Source organism: Pseudophryne corroboree, unplaced genomic scaffold (genome assembly GCF_028390025.1).
Source record: "Pseudophryne corroboree isolate aPseCor3 unplaced genomic scaffold, aPseCor3.hap2 scaffold_322, whole genome shotgun sequence".
Classification (NCBI taxonomy): Eukaryota; Metazoa; Chordata; class Amphibia; order Anura; family Myobatrachidae; genus Pseudophryne; species Pseudophryne corroboree.
Window position 1 is genome coordinate 510,232 of NW_026969903.1, and position 21,507 is coordinate 531,738.

Consider the following 21,507-nt stretch of genomic DNA (forward strand, 5'->3'; position numbering starts at 1 on the left):
GCCATGCCCTGCATATCCCTTTTCTCTTTTCATAAGCAGACGAGGGTTGAAGCCAACTTTGACCCACTGCTTGGATGACATCACTTGCTGCCTTTCCAATGAAGCAAGTTTAAATTTAGTAATAGGTGAAAAACCATCCCTACAAAGGTGTTAATCAGATACTTGGCTTTGTGGACACTTTTCAGAGAACAAATTAGTTAGCATAAAAATAAAGCCAGAAAATGAAGAGCTGTTTAATCACTCAATTGGATTTTTCTGCAAGCGTATTTCTTTTTCTCTGCAACCCACTGCTAAGTTGTGCTTCCTAGCTGTTCTTTTATAAAATCACTTAATCAAATCTAACTCTGATTACATCAGAGTAGGCCAGGTACCCTACACCATAAGAGGGGGTTTGAAATTTTGACTTGTCTACTTAAAGATCACCAAAATCTGATGACATGGTCAATAACATCCCTGGGTGGGATTGAACCACCAACCCTTTGGTTAATAACCAAACACACTAACCGATTGCACCACCGAGACACTTTGCAAAAGTACATACTGACAAAGGCTAATAAGCATTCATCTAGAACGTTTCCTAGAAAACTTTAAAAAGTCAATAATCTGGAGAGTTTTTGTAAGATGTTTCTTCCATCAACCAATGAAGAAACGCATTGGTACTTTCCCATGATGAGTGAGTGCTTCAGGATCTCTTGCACTTACATGTGCAGCAGAGTACTGCAATGGAAGCATGCTGGGCCCCTTAACCCAGAGGTAGGCAGATTGAAACTATCCTCTGCTATATGCATTTTTTTTTTGTTAATTAAAGTAATCCAAAACTGGGATTGATATTTTTGCTCTTTTATTTTTACTTAAAGTACAATAACTTTTACCATTTTAATTTGTTTTAATAGTATATTGACAGTATTGTTTTCTTTCAAAAATCCACTTAATTTTCTTTACCCGATTATTAAAATGGTAATTGACAAAAACAAACTACATTGTCACCAGAAGAGCAATACAAAATGTACAAGTGATATATTAAAATCATCTTTCCAGCTTGAATTTCAATGATGCATTGGGGCAACGATTTTGTGAGAAACATCTTACCATTAAATAAAGATTTTCTTAATTCCTTACCTGTGTGCTAATTAGATATCACCTTGTTTTCACATTAAACAGACTTCCACATGAGAAAGCACAAAGGATGCAGTGGCGTTAATGTTTCCTGGTGTCAACCTGTATTATTTCAGTAGATATTGAAATGAGGATGCATCTTGCTGCCTTTCCAATGAAGCAAGTTTAATTTAGTAATAGGTTAAAAACCATCCCTACAAAGGTGTTAATCAGAAACTTGGCTTTGTGGACACTTTTCAGAGAACAAATTTGTTAGCATAAAAATAAAGCCAGAAAATGAAGAGCAGTTTAATCACTCAATTGGATTTTTTTGCCAGCATATTTCTTTTTCTCTGCAACCCACTGCTAAATTGTGCTTCCTAGCTGTTGTTATAAAATCACTGAATCAAATCTAACTCTGATTACATCAGAGAAGGCCAGGTACCCTACACCATAAGAGGGGGTTTGAAATTTTGACTTGTCTACATAAAGATCACCAAAATCTGATAACAAGGTCAATTACGTCCCTGGGTGGGATTGAACCACCAACCTTTTGGTTAATAGCCTTACACAGTAACTGATTGCGCCACAGCAACACTTTGTAAAAGTCCATACTGACAAAGGCTAATAAGCATTCATCTAGAACGATTCCTAGAAACATTTTAAAAAGTCAATAATGTGGAGAGTTTTTGTAAGATGTTTCTTCCATCAACCAATGAAGAAACACATTGGTACTTTCCCATGATGAGTGAGTGCTTCAGGATCTCTTGCACTTACATGTGCAGCAGAGTACTGTAATGGAAGCATGCTGGGTCCATAACCCAGAGGTAGGCAGATTGAAACTATCCTTTGCTATATGCATTTTTTTTTTGTTCATTAAAGTAATCCAAAACTGGGATTGATATTTTAGCTTTTATTTTTACTTAAAGTACAATAACTTTTACCATTTTAATTTGTTTTAGTGCAAATGGCATATCAGCAGTCAGCACTAACTGGTGACATGCCATTTGTACAAGTAAGCAATGTGTGACTAATATATAAACATGCTTTATTAAATAACATCTCAAACTATCATACCCAGGATTCAAACCTATAACCTGTTGAATTCTAATCAAACACCCTAGCCATGGAGCTACTTGATCCTGCATCTTTTCTAACCTCCAAAAACAGATTCAGTTGCATTTTCCAGCGTGTTTTGTTTGCGCCTTTGCAAATGTCTTACATCGACAAACTTATTTAGTACTATTTTGCAAATAGGGTTACATTGTCGCAACATTGTGTTCCCTAATTGCTTGATTTTTTAAATGCAACAATTGATAAAGACACCTGATAATTGCTCTGTGGAGTCTTATTTTGTGTTTTGTGTTTAGTCTTTAGATCTGAATTTGAATGTACTTGTGAACTAACTTAATTTCCTACTTCTAAATTCATTCCTAAATTCACTACTTACATGAATCCTGTAGTTGGGCATTTTGGGACTTCGATTGTGGGCATTGTTTTGTGTCCAGACCAGCAGCAGGTGGTGTGCATTTGCTGGAAAGGCATCGAAGACCTCCGATATGCTGCATCTCCTGATGTGTGTCTCCCTCAAGTGGCTGTCAGCAAATGCCTGCTAGACACCCCATTCCAAGCTGATTGTGACATCATGGAACATGCATCATAGAACAGGCATGCTAAAACATTGGTCTTCAACCTGCGACCCTCCAGCTGCTGTGGAACTACACATCCCAGCATGCCCTGCCTCAATTTTAGCATACCTTAATAGCAAAACTGTGGCAGGGCATGCTGGGATGTGTAGTTTCACAGCAGCTGGAGGGCCACAGGATGAAGACCCATGTGCTAGAGCCAAGCCGCAGGTACATTGAATGCTAGCAAGCTGAATATTTAAATCCTTTTTGTTCCGCAGCATTCCAATGCGGAAGATTCCATGGAACCAGAGATCCTTCCATTGAGAAGGACATGCTGCCTGGATGACTACACTGTGCAAATTAAATCACGGAGCCAGTTGGCTTGTGGGTGGCTCTGGTGACTGGGTGGTTGGGTGGGTGGTGTGTCGGAAGTGGAGCGCATGCAAATGATTGTGTATCATCCAGCTAGTGAGAGAGAAAACTCATGCAGGAGTGTGCCTGCTTGTCAGTGGGTTATGCACCTTGCCAGACGTTAAATCTACATAGAGCAGCTGGAGGGGACAAGAGCAGGTTTGCAAAATATAGATAGAAGAGCATATATGCTGGCGCATTCTCCATGATTGTGTCAGCTTATGTTTTGGTGCACTGCACTTTCCTCCACTAAGTTTTAGCCATTTTTGTTAAGCTCAAGTGTAGTTGCTTCTCGGCCTTTTGGCTGTGATCTTGTATCGTGGTTGAAGGGTCTGCTGGAGGGAGGGATTGTTTTCTTCATTGGCGAAAAACCAAAGATATTCCAGGATGGAAGGCTTGGGAACACTATCTGTTTTTCAGTTGTGGAAGAGCACAGAGGTCGGATTGGACTACATTCTATAGTAAAGGATATCTTTCTATTTATTGACCCTCCCCTTATATGTGTCTGTGTTACAATAAAGCTTCGGTTTTGTGAATCCCTCACCCTCTTACACTCCACACCCATAGCCTTATTAACTGTTGTATTATTGTATAGTTTAAATGTATAGTGCAGTTCATGATTTATAGTGAGGACTGGCCTGTGCTGTAGTTCTTGAACTGTACTATACCGTCAGCATTTGTATTGTGTTTTGGCTGTGCTGCAACACTGTATTTATGTGTGCAATGTTTATGTATGTTTTTTTTTATGTCAATAAAGACTGCTTTTTCAAGCCAATATCTGAAAACAATCAATGTTTATCTTTGATGGCAATAAAAGTGGTATGATATTTGATGCTTTTGAAATCCAATATCTGATATGTCCCCTATCTGGGAACCATATATTAAATGGCTTTTCAGAAAAGGGAGATGGGAGAAGAGCTTTCAGTACTTGTAGGACCGATGCACATAAAGAAGCAAAAAAACATACATAAACATTACACACATAAGTACCGCGTTGCGGCACAGCCAAAACACAATAGAAATGCTGATGGTATAGTACAGTTCAAGAACTACAGCACAGGCCAGCCTACACTATAAATCATGAACTGCACTATACATTTAAACTGTACAATAATACAACAGTTAATAAGGCTATGGGTGTGGAGTGTAAGAGGGTGAGGGAATCACAAGCCCGAAGCTTTATTGAAAGACTGACACATATAAAGGGAGGATTAATAAATAGAAAGACATCCTTTACTATAGAATGTAGTCCAATCCGGTCTTTCAACTCTTCCACAATTGAAAAACGGATAGTGTTCCCAAGCCTTCCATCCTGGAATATCTTTGGTCTTTCGCCAATGAAGAAAGCAATCCCTCCCTCCAGCAGACCCTTCAACCACAATACAAGATCACAGCCAAAAGGCCGAGAAGCAACTACACTTGAGCTTAACAAAAATGGCTAAAACTTAGTGGAGGAAAGTGCAGTGCACCAAAACATAAGCTGACACAATCATGGAGAATGCGCCAGCATATATGCTCTTCTATCTATATTTTGCAAACATGCTCTTGTCCCCTCCAGCTGCTCTATGTAGATTTAACGTCTGGCAAGGTGCATAACCCACTGACAAGCAGGCACACTCCTGCATGAGTTTTCACTCTCACTAGCTGGATGATACACAATCATTTGCATGTGCTCCACCTCCGACACACCACCCACCCAACCACCCAGTCACCAGAGCCACCCACAAACCAACTGGCTCCGTGATTTAATTTGCACAGTGTAGTCATCCAGGCAGCATGTCCTTCTCAATGGAAGGATCTCTGGTTCCATGGAATCTTCCGCATTGGAATGCTGCGGAACAAAAAGGATTTAAATATTCAGCTTGCTAGCATTCAATGTACCTGCGGCTTGGCTCTAGCACATGGGTCTTCATCCTGTGGCCCTCCAGCTGCTGTGAAACTACACATCCCAGCACGCCCTGCCACAGTTTTGCTATAAGGTATGCTAAAACTGAGGCAGGGCATGCTGGGATGTGTAATTCTACAGCAGCTGGAGGGTCGCAGGTTGAAGACCCATGTTTTAGCATGCCTGTTCTATGATGCATGTTCCGTGATGTCACAATCAGCTTGGAATGGGGTGTCTAGCTGGCATTTGCTGACAGCCACTTGAGGGAGACACACATCAGGAGATGCAGCATATCGGAGGTCTTCGATGCCTTTCCAGCAAATGCACACCACCTGCTGCTGGTCTGGACACAAAACAATGCCCACAATCGAAGTCCCAAAATGCCCAACTACAGGATTCATGTAAGTAGTGAATTTAGGAATGAATTTAGAAGTAGGAAATTAAGTTAGTTCACAAGTACATTCAAATTCAGATCTAAAGTCTAGGTAGGCCTCACGTCCTGGCAGCCGCCAGCATTTAAAAATGCCTTGATTAGAGGTACGGAATTAAATGTAGATAAGAAGTAGACACAAAATAAGACTCCGCAGAGCAGTTATCAGGTGTTTTTATCAATTGTTGCATTTAAAAAATCAAGCAATTAGGGAACACAATGTTGCAACAATGTAACCCTATTTGCAAAATAGTACTAAATAAGTTTGTCGATGTAAGACATTTGCAAAGGCGCATCCAAAACACGCTGGAAAATGCAACTGAATCTGTTTTTGGAGGCTAGAATAGGAAATGTGCATCGGTCCTACAAGTACTGAAAGCTCTTCTCCCATCTCCCTTTTCTGAAAAGCCATTTAATATATGGTTCCCAGATAGGGGACATATCAGATATTGCCTTTCAAAAGCAGCAAATATCATACCACTTCTATTGCCATCAAAGATAAACATTGATTGTTTTCAGATATTGGATTGAAAAAGCAGTCTTTATTGACATAAAGAAGCAAAAAAACATATATAAACATTACACACATAAGTACTGTGTTGCAGCACAGCCAAATCACAATACAAATGCTGTCGGTATAGTACAGTTCAAGAACTACAGTACAGGTCAGCCTACACTATAAATCATGAACTGCACTATACATTTAAACAATACAATAGTTAATAAGGCTATGGGTGTGGAGTGTAAGAGGGTGACGGAATCACAAGCCCAAAGCTTTATTGAAAGACAGACACATATAAAGGGAGGATTAATAAATACAAAGATACCCTTTACTATAGAATGTAGTCCAATCCGGTCTTTCAACTCTTCCACAACTGAAAAACGGATAGTGTTCCCAAGCCTTCCATCCTGGAATATCTTCAGTCTCTCGCCAATGAAGAAAACAATCCCTCCAGCAGACTCTTCAACCACAATACAATATCACAGCCAAAAGAGCGAGAAGCAACTACACTTGCGTTTAAACAAAATGGCTAAAACTTAGTGGAGGAAAGTGCAGTGCACCAAAACATAAGCTGACACAATCATGGAGAATGCGCCAGCATATATGCTCTTCTGTCTATATTTTCCAAACCTGCTCTTGTCCCCTCCAGTTGCTCCATGTAGATTTGACGTCTGGCAAGGTGCATAACTCACTGACAAACAGGCACACTCCTGCATGAGTTTTCTCTCTCACTAGCTGGATGATACACATTCATTTGCATGTGCTCCACCTCCGACACACCGCCCACCCAACCACCCAGTCACCAGAGCCACCCACAAGCCAACTGGCTCCGTGATTTAATTTGCACAGTGCAGTCATCCAGGCAGCATGTCCTTCTCAATGGAATAATCTCTGGTTCCATGGAATCTTCCGCATTGGAATGCTGCGGAACAAAAAGGATTTAAACATTCAGCTTGCTAGCATTCAATGTACCTGCGGTTTGGTTCTAGCACATGGGTCTTCATCCTGTGGCCCTCCAGCTGCTGTGAAACTACACATCCCAGCATGCCCTGCCACAGTTTTGCTATTAAGGTATGCTAAAACTGAGGCAGGGCATGCTGGGATATGTAGTTCCACAGCAGCTGGAGGGTCGCAGGTTGAAGACCCATGTTCTAGCATGCCTGTTCTATGATGCATGTTCCGTGATGTCACAATCAGCTTGGAATGGGGTGTCTAGCATGCATATGCTGACAGCCACTTGAGGCAGACACACATCAGGAGATGCAGCATATCGGAGGTCTTCGATGCCTTTCCAGCAAATGCACACCACCAGCTGCTGGTCTGGACACAAAACAATGCCCACAATTGAAGGCTCAAAATGCCCAACTACAGGATTAATGTAAGTAGTGAATTTAGGAATGAATTTAGAAGTAGGAAATTAAGTTAGTTCACAAGTACATTCAAATTCAGATCTAAAGACTAGGTAGGCCTCACGTCCTGGCAGCACCCAGCATTTAAAAATGCCTTGATTATAGGTAGGGAATTAAATGTAGATAAGAAGTAGACACAAAAGAAGACTCCACAGAGCAATTATCAGGTGTCTTTATCAATTTTTGCATTTAAAAAATCAAGCAATTAGGGAACACAATGTTGCGACAATGTAACCCTATTTGCAAAATAGTACTAAATTAGTTTGTCGATGTAAGACATTTGCAAAGGCGCAAACAAAACACGCTGGAAAATGCAACTGAATCTGTTATTGGAGGTTAGAATAGATGCAGGATCAAGTAGCTCAATGGGTAGGGTGTTTGATTAGAATTTAACAGGTTATAGGTTTGAATCCTGGGTATGATAGTTTGAGGTGTTATTTAATAAAGTATGTTTATATATTAGTCACACATGGCTTACTTGTACAAATGGCATGTCACCAGTTAGTGCTGACTGCTGATATGCCATTTACACAAACATGCCATGTGTGACTGTATATGCATTTAAGGAGGGCACCCCTGCAATACCACAAACCATTGAGTGTCAAGTATACTAGATATATCTTCATATCTCATGTGCTTTCTCTGAGACCAATCTTGTTATGCCCCTTCCCCACAAGGCATGCGCCTTTTGTCCATATTGCAAAAATGGGGGGGAGGGCATATAATTCTCTGTCACAGGGCACCAAAAAGTCTAGTTATGGCTCTGGTATGCATTATGTAATCTGGCAGACCATCTCTCCAACACTGGCTGGTTGGAATAGAAATCCGGTTATCTATGTGAGCAAATGACCATCAACGATTTACTCTCAAACACTAAAAAATGGACAAAAATGGTCCCCTAAACAAATTGGTTAAATTTTGGGTTTAACCAATTTGTGTAATGACCATTTTTGACCACTTTTCTAGTGTTTGGGAGCAAATGGTTAATTGACATTTGCTCCTATACATTACCAGATTTTCATTCCATCCATCCAGACTGGATAGATAGCCTGACAGATAATTGTGTAGTGTACGCCCAGGATAACTGTTAGTCATGCTTTATTTTATGGCGGCACATAAATGGGTGGACAGATCCAGGGCAAGCACTGCCCACTCATGCATAGTTGTCAACTGATGTGAAGTTCCAGGGGGCAATCTCAGTTATAAAGAGAAGTATCTGGAAATTGTCCCTAGTTAAAAAAAAAAAAATTTTTTTTTATCAACTCCATTTATTTAGTATGATATCCCAGGTGATAGGATGCCGGCAGTCAGAACAACATACTTTATTAAATAACACATCTCAAACTACCATACCCAGGATTCAAACCTATAACCTGTTGAATTCTAATCAAACACCCTACCTATTGAGCTATTTGATCCTGCATAAAAATTGTGAACATTATATGAAGCTATTGGTACTTTGCAAAAAAAAAGAATCAGCATTACAACGCAGCAGATCCATGCAGTTTGCAGCCACACACTACATGTATCTGCTCAGCCACAATGCTGATTATTTCTTCACAAAGTACAAGGTGAGCTCCAAACAGAATTCTCTAGCTTAGAATTATACCTTTCTTTGCCAAACCTAGAAGTCGGGCCCCCCACCCTGGGATCCCCCAGAGGGAGGCCTGCACCGTCATGCGGCAGGCTTGTCCGTTTTGGAAGCAGGCTGATGGGCAGCCCAGGATTGCTTCAGTCTGGGCTTGGCAGGTCTGGAAACATGAGCTTGCTTTGGGTATGCCTGACCTTGGGTACGCTTTACCTGGAGGATGAAAGGGCCAAGAAAAGTACTTTTAGCCTTCTGCGTGGTAGGAGTCATACTAGGTAGGCAAGCTGTTTTAGCAGTAGCCAGATCAGCTACAATCTTATTGAGGTCTTCTCCAAAAGGAGATTCAACTGAGGCAGCACAAGGGAACTCTCATCTGGGGACAACAACTGCAGGGAGAACACATATTTTCAGATGAACATGGTAGGGCAGAAGGCTGCCTAATACTGAAGCACCCCCAAACAACAAATCAAATGCAACTTACTTGACAGAGATGTGCCTGAGCAACGGCCCTCCCCAGCCCTATCCCAAATCATACTTATTTTGCATAGGAGATACCATGGTCATGAAGATTGTTCTCCCAGGGTGAGGTTCATTCATTGCATTCTGGGTATGCTGACCCCTGTGATTTCCCCAAATGTGGGAAACTCGACTGCATTATTTGTGGTAGTGGGGGACTGTGTTTGTGCTTTCCTCTGGTCAGCTCTGGTAAAAGTCAGATTTCTTTGTCTCAGATCTTCCTCTAGCCTTGTTCTTCTTTCGAGAGTTCCCTTGTGCTGCCTCAGTTGGATCTCCTTCACTTGACAGGGGGGTGCCCGAGCAGCGACCCTCCCCAGCTCTAGCCCAACTCCTACTTACCTGCCAGGTGAGATACTATGATCATGAAGGTGCTTCTCCCAGGGCAAGGCTCACCCATTGCACTCTGGGTGTGCTGCCCCTGCGATTTCCCCAAATGTGGGAAACTTGACTGCATAATTTGAGTTTTCCCTGGTCAGCTCTCATGTAATTCAGATCTCTTTGTCTCAGGTCTCTCTCCAGCCTAGTTTGCTGTCTGGTTCCACTTCTTTTTTCTTGAGCCCCTCCCTTCTATACCCTTGTGCACTATCCTGACTTCTCCTCCCGTCTGCTTACTTTGTGCCTCCCAATGCACAATGCAAACTACGGGTAGTGCTGCAGGGCCCACACCCTTTTACTTGCTTTACAGAGCAGCTCTGGAGCTGTTACAGTGCCCAGCTGCAGCAAGAAATCAGCTTGAATGCTTCAGGGGCTGGGGAATGGCCAACATGAGCCCCACACCGAAGGAGGGTGGGGGTGCTTTATGCGAACTAGGGGTCATCCAAGCACCACAAAAGGCCTCCATGCCCTGCACGCTCCTTTTCTCTTTTCATATGCAGACGAGGGTTGAAGCCAACTTTGACCCACTGCTTGGATGACATCACCATATTCAAATCCATCTGCTGCAGGCCATCCCCCAGGAATGCTTGCACTAGTTGTTGCATTTGGTTTGTTGTTTGGGGGTGCTTCAGTATTAGGCAGCCTTCTGCCACCCCATGTTCATCTGAAAATATGTGTTCTCCCTGCAGTTGTTGTCCCCAGATGAGAGTTCCCTTGTGCTGCCTCAGTTGAATCTCCTTTACTTGACAGAGATGTGCCTGAGCAGCGGCCCTCCCCAGCCCTATCCCAAATCATACTTATTTTGCATAGGAGATACTATTGTCATGAAGATTGTTCTCCCAGGGTGAGGTTCATTCATTGCATTCTGGGTATGCTGACCCCTGTGATTTCCCCAAATGTGGGAAACTCGACTGCATTATTTGTGGTAGTGGTGGACTGTGTTTGTGCTTTCCTCTGGTCAGCTCTGGTAAAAGTCAGATTTCTTTGTCTCAGATCTTCCTCTAGCCTTGTTCTTCTTTTGAGAGTTCCCTTGTGCTGCCTCAGTTGGATCTCCTTCACTTGAAAGGTAGTGCCCGAGCAGCGACCCTCCCCAGCTCTAGCCCAACTCCTACTAACCTGCCAGGTGAGATACTATGATCATGAAGGTGCTTCTCCCAGGGCAAGGCTCACCCATTGCACTCTGGGAGTGCTGTCCCTTGCGATTTCCCCAAATGTGGGAAACTTGACTGCATAATTTGTGTTTCCCCTGGACGGCTCTCGTATAATTCAGATCTCTTTGTCTCAGGTCTCTCTCCAGCCTAGTATGCTGTCTGTTTCCACTTCTCTTTTCTTGAGCCCCTCCCTTCTATAACCTTGTGAACTATCCTGACTTCTCCTCCCGTCTGCTTACTTTGTGCCTTCCAATGCACAATGCAAACTACAGGTAGTGCTGCAGGGCCCACACCCTTTTACTTGCCTTACAGAGCAGCTCTGGAGCTGTTACAGTACCCAGCTGCTGCAAGAAATCAGCTTGAATGCTTCAGGGGCTGGGGCATGGCCAACATGAGCCCCACACCGAAGGAGGGTGGGGGTGTTTAATGCGAACTAGGGGTCATCCAAGCGTCGCAAAAGGCCGCCATGCCCTGCATATCCCTTTTCTCTTTTCATAAGCAGACGAGGGTTGAAGCCAACTTTGACCCACTGCTTGGATGACATCACTTGCTGCCTTTCCAATGAAGCAAGTTTAATTTAGTAATAGGTGAAAAACCATCCCTACAAAGGTGTTAATCAGATACTTGGCTTTGTGGACACTTTTCAGAGAACAAATTTGTTAGCATAAAAATAAAGCCAGAAAATGAAGAGCTGTTTAATCACTCAATTGGATTTTTCTGCAAGCGTATTTCTTTTTCTCTGCAACCCACTGCTAAGTTGTGCTTCCTAGCTGTTCTTTTATAAAATCACTTAATCAAATCTAACTCTGATTACATCAGAGAAGGCCAGGTACCCTACACCATAAGAGGGGGTTTGAAATTTTGACTTGTCTACTTAAAGATCACCAAAATCTGATAACAAGGTAAATTACGTCCCTGGGTAGGATTGAACCACCAACCTTTTGGTTAATAACCGAACACGCTAACTGATTGCGCCACAGAGACACATTGCAAAAGTGTATACTGACAAAGGCTAATAAGCATTCATCTAGAACGTTTCCTAGAAAAACTTTAAAAAGTCAATAATCTGGAGAGTTTTTGTAAGATGTTTCTTCCATCAACCAATGAAGAAACACATTGGTACTTTCCCATGATGAGTGAGTGCTTCAGGATCTCTTGCACTTACATGTGCAGCAGAGTACTGCAATGGAAGCATGCTGGGCCCATAACCCAGAGGTAGGCAGATTGAAACTATCCTCTGCTATATGCATTTTTTTTTGTTAATTAAAGTAATCCAAAACTGGGATTGATATTTTTGCTCTTTTATTTTTACTTAAAGTACAATAACTTTTATTATTTTAATTTGTTTTAATAGTATATTGACAGTATTGTTTTCTTTCAAAAATCCACTTAATTTTCTTTACCCTATTATTCAAATGGTAATTGACAAAAACAAACTACATTGTCACCAGAAGAGCAATACAAAATGTACAAGTGATATATTAAAATCATCTTTCCAGCTTGAATTTCAATGATGCATTGGGGCAACGATTTTGTGAGAAACCTCTTCACCCTTAAATAAAGATTTTCTTAATTCCTTACCTGTGTGCTAATTAGATATCACCTTGTTTTCACATTAAACAGACTTCCACATGAGAAAGCAGCAAGGATGCAGTGGCGTTAATGTTTCCTGGTGTCAACCTGTATTATTTCAGTAGATATTGAAATGAGGATGCATCTTGCTGCCTTTCCAATGAAGCATGTTTAATTTAGTAATAGGTGAAAAACCATCCCTACAAAGGTGTTAATCAGATACTTGGCTTTGTGGACTCTTTTCAGAGAACAAATTTGTTAGCATAAAAATAAAGCCAGAAAATGAAGAGCTGTTTAATCACTCAATTGGATTTTTCTGCCAGCATATTTCTTTTTCTCTGCAACCCACTGCTAAATTGTGCTTCCTAGCTGTTTTTTTTTATAAAATCACTTAATCAAATCTAACTCTGATTACATCAGAGTAGGCCAGGTACCCTACACCATAAGAGAGGGTTTGAAATTTTGACTTGTCTACTTAAATATCACCAAAATCTGATCACAAGATCAATTACGTCCCTGGGTGGGATTGAACCACCAACTTTTTGGTTAATAGCCGTACACACTAACTGATTGCGCTACAGCGACACTTTGCAAAAGTACATACTGACAAAGGCTAATAAGCATTCATCTAGAACGTTTCCTAGAAAAACTTTAAATAGTCAATAATCTGGAGAGTTTTTGTAAGATGTCTCTTCCATCAACCAATGAAGAAACACATTGGTACTTTCCCATGATGAGTGAGTGCTTCAGGATCTCTTGCACTTACATGTGCAGCAGAGTACTGTAATGGAAGCATGCTGGGTCCATAACCCAGAGGTAGGCAGATTGAAATTATCCTCTGCTATATGCATTTTTTTTTGTTAATTAAAGTAATCCAAAACTGGGATTGATATTTTTGCTCTTTTTATTTTACTTAAAGTACAATAACTTTTACCTTTTTAATTTGTTTTAATAGTATATAGACAGTATTGTTTTCTTTCAAAAATCCACTTAATTTTCTTTACCCGATTATTAAAATGGTAATTGACAAAAACAAACTACATTGTCACCAGAAGAGCAATACAAAATGTACAAGTGATATATTAAAATCATCTTTCCAGCTTGAATTTCAATGATGCATTGGGGCAACGATTTTGTGAGAAACATCTTACCATTAAATAAAGAATTTCTTAATTCCTTACCTGTGTGCTAATTAGATATCACCTTGTTTTCACATTAAACAGACTTCCACATGAGAAAGCAGCAAGGATGCAGTGGCGTTAATGTTTCCTGGTGTCAACCTGTATTATTTCAGTAGATCTTGAAATGAGGATGCATCTTGCTGCCTTTCCAATGAAGCATTTTTAATTTAGTAATAGGTGAAAAACCATCCCTACAAAGGTGTTAATCAGATACTTGTCTTTGTGGACTCTTTTCAGAGAACAAATTTGTTAGCATAAAAATAAAGTCAGAAAATGAAGAGCTGTTTAATCACTCAATTGGATTTTTCTGCCAGCATATTTCTTTTTCTCTGCAACCCACTGCTAAATTGTGCTTCCTAGCTGTTTTTTTTATAAAATCACTTAATCAAATCTAACTCTGATTACATCAGAGTAGGCCAGGTACCCTACACCATAAGAGAGGGTTTGAAATTTTGACTTGTCTACTTAAATATCACCAAAATCTGATCACAAGGTCAATTACGTCCCTGGGTGGGATTGAACCACCAACTTTTTGGTTAATAGCCGTACACACTTACTGATTGCGCTACAGCGACACTTTGCAAAAGTACATACTGACAAAGGCTAATAAGCATTCATCTAGAACGTTTCCTAGAAAAACTTTAAATAGTCAATAATCTGGAGAGTTTTTGTAAGATGTTTCTTCCATCAACCAATGAAGAAACACATTGGTACTTTCCCATGATGAGTGAGTGCTTCAGGATCTCTTGCACTTACATGTGCAGCAGAGTACTGTAATGGAAGCATGCTGGGTCCATAACCCAGAGGTAGGCAGATTGAAATTATCCTCTGCTATATGCATTTTTTTTTGTTAATTAAAGTAATCCAAAACTGGGATTGATATTTTTGCTCTTTTTATTTTACTTAAAGTACAATAACTTTTACCTTTTTAATTTGTTTTAATAGTATATAGACAGTATTGTTTTCTTTCAAAAATCCACTTAATTTTCTTTACCCGATTATTAAAATGGTAATTGACAAAAACAAACTACATTGTCACCAGAAGAGCAATACAAAATGTACAAGTGATATATTAAAATCATCTTTCCAGCTTGAATTTCAATGATGCATTGGGGCAACGATTTTGTGAGAAACATCTTACCCTTAAATAAAGATTTTCTTAATTCCTTACCTGTGTGCTAATTAGATATCACCTTGTTTTCACATTAAACAGACTTCCACATGAGAAAGCAGCAAGGATGCAGTGGCGTTAATGTTTCCTGGTGTCAACCTGTATTATTTCAGTAGATATTGAAATGAGGATGCATCTTGCTGCCTTTCCAATGAAGCAAGTTTAATTTAGTAATAGGTGAAAAACCATCCCTACAAAGATGTTAATCCGATACTTGGCTTTGTGGACACTTTTCAGAGAACAAATTAGTTAGCATAAAAATAAAGCCAGAAAATGAAGAGCTGTTTAATCACTCAATTGGATTTTTCTGCCAGCATATTTCATTTTCTCTGCAACCCACTGCTAAATTGTGCTTCCTAGCTGTTTTTTGATAAACTCACTTAATCAAATCTAACTCTGATTACATCAGAGAAGGCCAGGTACCCTACACCATAAGAGGGGGTTTGAAATTTTGACTTGTCTACTTAAAGATCACCAAAATCTGATGACAAGGTCAATAACATCCCTGGGTGGGATTGAACCACCAACCCTTTGGTTAATAACCAAACACACTAACCGATTGCACCACAGAGACACTTTGCAAAAGTACATACTGACAAAGGCTAATAAGCATTCATCTAGAACGTTTCCTAGAAAACTTTAAAAAGTCAATAATCTGGAGAGTTTTGTAAGATGTTTCTTCCATCAACCAATGAAGAAACGCATTGGTACTTTCCCATGATGAGTGAGTGCTTCAGGATCTCTTGCACTTACATGTGCAGCAGAGTACTGCAATTGAAGCATGCTGGGCCCCTTAACCCAGAGGTAGGCAGATTGAAACTATCCTCTGCTATATGCATTTTTTTTTTGTTAATTAAAGTAATCCAAAACTGGGATTGATATTTTTGCTCTTTTATTTTTACTTAAAGTACAATAACTTTTACCATTTTAATTTGTTTTAATAGTATATTGACAGTATTGTTTTCTTTCAAAAATCCACTTAATTTTCTTTACCCTATTATTAAAATGGTAATTGACAAAAACAAACTACATTGTCACCAGAAGAGCAATACAAAATGTACAAGTGATATATTAAAATCATCTTTCCAGCTTGAATTTCAATGATGCATTGGGGCAACGATTTTGTGAGAAACATCTTCACCCTTAAATAAAGATTTTCTTAATTCCTTACCTGTGTGCTAATTAGATATCACCTTGTTTTCACATTAAACAGACTTCCACATGAGAAAGCAGCAAGGATGCAGTGGCGTTAATGTTTCCTGGTGTCAACCTGTATTATTTCAGTAGATATTGAAATGAGGATGCATCTTGCTGCCTTTCCAATGAAGCAAGTTTAATTTAGTAATAGGTGAAAAACCATCCCTACAAAGATGTTAATCAGATACTTGGCTTTGTGGACACTTTTCAGAGAACAAATTTGTTAGCATAAAAATAAAGCCAGAAAATGAAGAGCTGTTTAATCACTCAATTGGATTTTTTTGCCAGCATATTTCTTTTTCTCTGCAAACCACTGCTAAATTGTGCTTCCTAGCTGTTTTTATAAAATCACTGAATCAAATCTAACTCTGATTACATCAGAGAAGGCCAGGTACCCTACACCATAACAGGGGTTTTTGAAATTTTGACTTGTCTACTTAAAGATCACCAAAATCTGATAACAAGGTCAATTACATCCCTGGGTGGGATTGAACCACCAACCTTTTGGTTAATAGCCGTACACACTAACTGATTGCGCCACAGCGACACTTTGCAAAAGTACATACTGACAAAGGCTAATAAGCATTCATCTAGAACGTTTCCTAGAAAAACTTTAAATAGTCAATAATCTGGAGAGTTTTTGTAAGATGTTTCTTCCATCAACCAATGAAGAAACACATTGGTACTTTCCCATGATGAGTGAGTGCTTCAGGATCTCTTGCAATTACATGTGCAGCAGAGTACTGTAATGGAAGCATGCTGGGTCCATAGCCCAGAGGTAAGCAGATTGAAACTATCCTCTGCTATATGCGTTTTTTTTTGTTAATTCAAGTAATCCAAAACTGGGATTGATATTTTTGCTCTTTTATTTTTACTTAAAGTACAATAACTTTTACCATTTTCATTTGTTTTAGTGCAAATGGCATATCAGCAGTCAGCACTAACTGGTGACATGCCATTTGTACAAGTAAGCCATGTGTGACTAATATATAAACATGCTTTATTAAATAACACCTCAAACTATCATACCCAGGATTCAAACCTATAACCTGTTGAATTTTAATCAAACACCCTACCCATGGAGCTACTTGATCCTACATCTTTTCTAACCTCCAAAAACAGATTCAGTTGCATTTTCCAGCGTGTTTTGTTTGCGCCTTTGCAAATGTCTTACATCGACAAACTTATTTAGTACTATTTTGCAAATAGGGTTACATTGTCGCAACATTGTGTTCCCTAATTGCTTGATTTTTTAAATGCAACAATTGATAAAGACACCTGATAATTGCTCTGTGGAGTCTTATTTTGTGTTTTGTGTTTAGTCTTTAGATCTGAATTTGAATGTACTTGTGAACTAACTTAATTTCCTACTTCTAAATTCATTCCTAAATTCACTACTTACATTAATCCTGTAGTTGGGCATTTTGGGACTTCGATTGTGGGCATTGTTTTGTGTCCAGACCAGCAGCAGGTGGTGTGCATTTGCTGGAAAGGCATCGAAGACCTCCGATATGCTGCATCTCCTGATGTGTGTCTCCCTCAAGTGGCTGTCAGCAAATGCCTGCTAGACACCCCATTCCAAGCTGATTGTGACATCATGGAACATGCATCATAGAACCGGCATGCTAAAACATGGGTCTTCAACCTGCGACCCTCCAGCTGCTGTGGAACTATACATCCCAGCATGCCCTGCCTCAGTTTTAGCATACCTTAATAGCAAAACTGTGGCAGGGCATGCTGGGATGTGTAGTTTCACAGCAGCTGGAGGGCCACAGGATGAAGACCCATGTGCTAGAGCCAAGCCGCAGGTACATTGAATGCTAGCAAGCTGAATATTTAAATCCTTTTTGTTCCGCAGCATTCCAATGCGGAAGATTCCATGGAACCAGAGATCCTTCCATTGAGAAGGACATGCTGCCTGGATGACTACACTGTGCAAATTAAATCACGGAGCCAGTTGGCTTGTGGGTGGCTCTGGTGACTGGGTGGTTGGGTGGGTGGTGTGTCGGAAGTGGAGCGCATGCAAATGATTGTGTATCATCCAGCTAGTGAGAGAGAAAACTCATGCAGGAGTGTGCCTGCTTGTCAGTGGGTTATGCACCTTGCCAGACGTTAAATCTACATAGAGCAGCTGGAGGGGACAAGAGCAGGTTTGCAAAATATAGATAGAAGAGCATATATGCTGGCGCATTCTCCATGATTGTGTCAGCTTATGTTTTGGTGCACTGCACTTTCCTCCACTAAGTTTTAGCCATTTTTGTTAAGCTCAAGTGTAGTTTCTTCTCGGCCTTTTGGCTGTGATCTTGTATCGTGGTTGAAGGGTCTGCTGGAGGGAGGGATTGTTTTCTTCATTGGCGAAAGACCAAAGATATTCCAGGATGGAAGGCTTGGGAACACTATCTGTTTTTCAGTTGTGGAAGAGCACAGAGGTCGGATTGGACTACATTCTATAGTAAAGGATATCTTTCTATTTATTGACCCTCCCCTTATATGTGTCTGTGTTACAATAAAGCTTCGGTTTTGTGAATCCCTCACCCTCTTACACTCCACACCCATAGCCTTATTAACTGTTGTATTATTGTATAGTTTAAATGTATAGTGCAGTTCATGATTTATAGTGTAGACTGGCCTGTGCTGTAGTTCTTGAACTGTACTATACCGTCAGCATTTGTATTGTGTTTTGGCTGTGCTGCAACACTGTATTTATGTGTGCAATGTTTATGTATGTTTTTTTTTATGTCAATAAAGACTGCTTTTTCAAGCCAATATCTGAAAACAATCAATGTTTATCTTTGATGGCAATAAAAGTGGTATGATATTTGATGCTTTTGAAATCCAATATCTGATATGTCCCCTATCTGGGAACCATATATTAAATGGCTTTTCAGAAAAGGGAGATGGGAGAAGAGCTTTCAGTACTTGTAGGACCGATGCACATAAAGAAGCAAAAAAACATACATAAACATTACACACATAAGTACCGCGTTGCGGCACAGCCAAAACACAATAGAAATGCTGACGGTATAGTACAGTTCAAGAACTACAGCACAGGCCAGCCTACACTATAAATCATGAACTGCACTATACATTTAAACTGTACAATAATACAACAGTTAATAAGGCTATGGGTGTGGAGTGTAAGAGGGTGAGGGAATCACAAGCCCGAAGCTTTATTGAAAGACTGACACATATAAGGGGAGGATTAATACATAGAAAGACATCCTTTACTATAGAATGTAGTTCAATCCGGTCTTTCAACTCTTCCACAATTGAAAAACGGATAGTGTTCCCAAGCCTTCCATCCTGGAATATCTTTGGTCTTTCGCCAATGAAGAAAGCAATCCCTCCCTCCAGCAGACCCTTCAACCACAATACAAGATCACAGCCAAAAGGCCGAGAAGCAACTACACTTGAGCTTAACAAAAATGGCTAAAACTTAGTGGAGGAAAGTGCAGTGCACCAAAACATAAGCTGACACAATCATGGAGAATGCGCCAGCATATATGCTCTTCTATCTATATTTTGCAAACCTGCTCTTGTCCCCTCCAGCTGCTCTATGTAGATTTAACGTCTGGCAAGGTGCATAACCCACTGACAAGCAGGCACACTCCTGCATGAGTTTTCACTCTCACTAGCTGGATGATACACAATCATTTGCATGTGCTCCACCTCCGACACACCACCCACCCAACCACCCAGTCACCAGAGCCACCCACAAACCAACTGGCTCCGTGATTTAATTTGCACAGTGTAGTCATCCAGGCAGCATGTCCTTCTCAATGGAAGGATCTCTGGTTCCATGGAATCTTCCGCATTGGAATGCTGCGGAACAAAAAGGATTTAAATATTCAGCTTGCTAGCATTCAATGTACCTGCGGCTTGGCTCTAGCACATGGGTCTTCATCCTGTGGCCCTCCAGCTGCTGTGAAACTACACATCCCAGCATGCCCTGCCACAGTTTTGCTATAAGGTATGCTAAAACTAAGGCAGGGCATGCTGGGATGTGTAGTTCCACAGCAGTTGGAGGGTCGCAGGTTGAAGACCCATGTTTTAGCATGCCTGTTCTATGATGCATGTTCCGTGATGTCACAATCAGCTTGGAATGGGGTGTCTAGCAGGCATTTGCTGACAGCCACTTGAGGGAGACACACATCAGGAGATGCAGCATATCGGAGGTCTTCGATGCCTTTCCAGCAAATGCACACCACCTGCTGCTGGTCTGGACACAAAACAATGCCCACAATCGAAGTCCCAAAATGCCCAACTACAGGATTCATGTAAGTAGTGAATTTAGGAATGAATTTAGAAGTAGGAAATTAAGTTAGTTCACAAGTACATTCAAATTCAGATCTAAAGTCTAGGTAGGCCTCACGTCCTGGCAGCCGCCAGCATTTAAAAATGCCTTGATTAGAGGTACGGAATTAAATGTAGATAAGAAGAAGACACAAAATAAGACTCCGCAGAGCAGTTATCAGGTGTTTTTATCAATTGTTGCATTTAAAAAATCAAGCAATTAGGGAACACAATGTTGCAACAATGTAACCCTATTTGCAAAATAGTACTAAATAAGTTTGTCGATGTAAGACATTTGCAAAGGCGCATCCAAAACACGCTGGAAAATGCAACTGAATCTGTGTTTGGAGGCTAGAATAGGAAATGTGCATCGGTCCTACAAGTACTGAAAGCTCTTCTCCCATCTCCCTTTTCTGAAAAGCCATTTAATATATGGTTCCCAGATAGGGGACATATCAGATATTGCCTTTCAAAAGCAGCAAATATCATACCACTTCTATTGCCATCAAAGATAAACATTGATTGTTTTCAGATATTGGATTGAAAAAGCAGTCTTTATTGACATAAAGAAGCCATAAAACATACATAAACATTACACACATAAGTACTGTGTTGCAGCACAGCCAAAACACAATACAAATGCTGTCGGTATAGTACAGTTCAAGAACTACAGCACAGGTCAGCCTACACTATAAATCATGAACTGCACTATACATTTAAACAATACAATAGTTAATAAGGCTATGGGTGTGGAGTGTAAGAGGGTGACGGAATCACAAGCCCAAAGCTTTATTGAAAGACAGACACATATAAAGGGAGGATTAATAAATACAAAGATACCCTTTACTATAGAATGTAGTCCAATCCGGTCTTTCAACTCTTCCACAACTGAAAAACGGATAGTGTTCCCAAGCCTTCCATCCTGGAATATCTTCAGTCTCTCGCCAATGAAGAAAACAATCCCTCCAGCAGACTCTTCAACCACAATACAATATCACAGCCAAAAGAGCGAGAAGCAACTACACTTGCGTTTAAACAAAATGGCTAAAACTTAGTGGAGGAAAGTGCAGTGCACCAAAACATAAGCTGACACAATCATGGAG

At 40.4% G+C, this 21,507-nt stretch overlaps 4 non-coding genes across 4 annotated transcripts; all 4 read left to right on the plus strand.

Moving 5' to 3' along the window:
• Positions 1–9,479: 9,479 nt before the first annotated feature.
• On the plus strand, positions 9,480–9,643 carry LOC135018384 (U1 spliceosomal RNA). Its single transcript, XR_010216093.1, has one exon. It is a non-coding gene; the product is annotated as a U1 spliceosomal RNA (small nuclear RNA).
• Positions 9,644–9,795: 152 nt separating this feature from the next.
• Positions 9,796–9,958, plus strand: LOC135018383 (U1 spliceosomal RNA). The gene has a single exon (XR_010216092.1). It is a non-coding gene; the product is annotated as a U1 spliceosomal RNA (small nuclear RNA).
• Positions 9,959–10,632: 674 nt separating this feature from the next.
• LOC135018271 (U1 spliceosomal RNA) lies at positions 10,633–10,796 on the plus strand. Its single transcript, XR_010215987.1, has one exon. It is a non-coding gene; the product is annotated as a U1 spliceosomal RNA (small nuclear RNA).
• Positions 10,797–10,947: 151 nt separating this feature from the next.
• Positions 10,948–11,111, plus strand: LOC135018390 (U1 spliceosomal RNA). The gene has a single exon (XR_010216099.1). It is a non-coding gene; the product is annotated as a U1 spliceosomal RNA (small nuclear RNA).
• Positions 11,112–21,507: the final 10,396 nt, after the last annotated feature.